Source organism: Suricata suricatta, chromosome 13 (genome assembly GCF_006229205.1).
Source record: "Suricata suricatta isolate VVHF042 chromosome 13, meerkat_22Aug2017_6uvM2_HiC, whole genome shotgun sequence".
NCBI lineage: Eukaryota > Metazoa > Chordata > Mammalia > Carnivora > Herpestidae > Suricata > Suricata suricatta.
This window is the reverse complement of record NC_043712.1, coordinates 47,008,936-47,010,189: the sequence shown is the minus strand read 5'-3', so window position 1 is coordinate 47,010,189 and position 1,254 is coordinate 47,008,936. Positions and strand designations below refer to the sequence as shown.

At 40.6% G+C, this 1,254-nt stretch overlaps 1 protein-coding gene across 1 annotated transcript in view; it reads right to left on the bottom strand.

Moving 5' to 3' along the window:
• Positions 1–1,254, bottom strand: part of LOC115275923 (interferon omega-1-like) — a 2,158-nt gene that overhangs the window by 262 nt on the left and 642 nt on the right. The gene's annotated exons all lie outside the window — the stretch shown is intronic.

Below are 1,254 nucleotides of genomic sequence, written 5' to 3'. Positions count from 1 at the left end.
ATGAATACAATAGCCAGGCGCTTCTGTCATAAGAGAAAACATGAAAGGGAATCAGAAAATTTCTGTTCTCCAACATCTAATGAGCAAACTTCAAAAGCAAGAGCATCAACCCTAAATGCCAGAGGCAAGAAAGGGTATAATATAGGGACTCAAATATATGAGCATATCAAAATAAGAATTGTTAAGAAGATATGACTTGTGATAAAGGACTATGGACTGCATGTAGATTTTACTAAGGAATTTAGAAGTTTGATCTTGAATAATTCACTTACCCTCTCTGGATCTCAGTTTCCCCACATATAAAGTAGGTTGGAAATGTTTTGAGAATTGGATTAAATAGTCTAGAACGTTTAAAAGTCCTTAACAGAGTATCTTCTACTGAGTGAGGGCTTAGCAGGTGGTGACTAGTTCTTCATGTTTTCATATCTATAGCTACATGAGGATAGTGAACTACTGGCCGTGTCTCTGTTAACGACGAAAGGACACTGGTAGTCTAAACACACAGCATTGGGGACCAGTGGCTCTCGTTTGTATGTCGCTGTCCACGTAAGAGGATAATATAGACACATATGCACTAAGTCCTCTGACACCTAGCACACTGCTCCTCCCACTTTGCTTCCCTGGATCCCGTTCTTTCACTCCCATATCATCATTTTTCCTTCATCCCAAGTCTAGACACTCCCCAGTGAGCTCTGCTGTCTGCATTCACCCCTCACTAACCTGTCCTGTCCATTCATACAGCTGCTTCCTTTTCCCTGGTGGTTCTGTCTGGCAATTTTACTTCCAAGTACAAAGCCACCAACTGAAACCAACAGTCGTGTGAAAGTTGTAGCCTTTTCGGAGACCTTGTTTTCCTCTTTTTCTTCTAGTGGCTATTTTTGGACATGAGGGAATGTCCCTGCTACAATGATGTAACTAACAGTGGGAATAGGGAAAAAAAAAGAGAAAGTGGATTCATTTTCCTCTGTGGCCTGTCCTGATATTGACAAAGGAAGAGTGCCACCTATAGGCCTAAGAAGGACAGAGACAGTAGCCATGTCTGGAGACCTGGCGTGGGTTCTAAGAAATCTTCCCCCTGGCAGGAGATTTTTCTCAAGAATAAAAAAAGCTCCTACCTGGAAAGAAATGACCCTAATCGTAGAATAAGTCAAGTTGCGTAGTGTTTATATATTTCTGAAAAAAAACATACTTTTATTAGAGAGCTGGTAACTTCACAGCAAAATCAAGACAAGATAAGTAGATTTTTCACATACT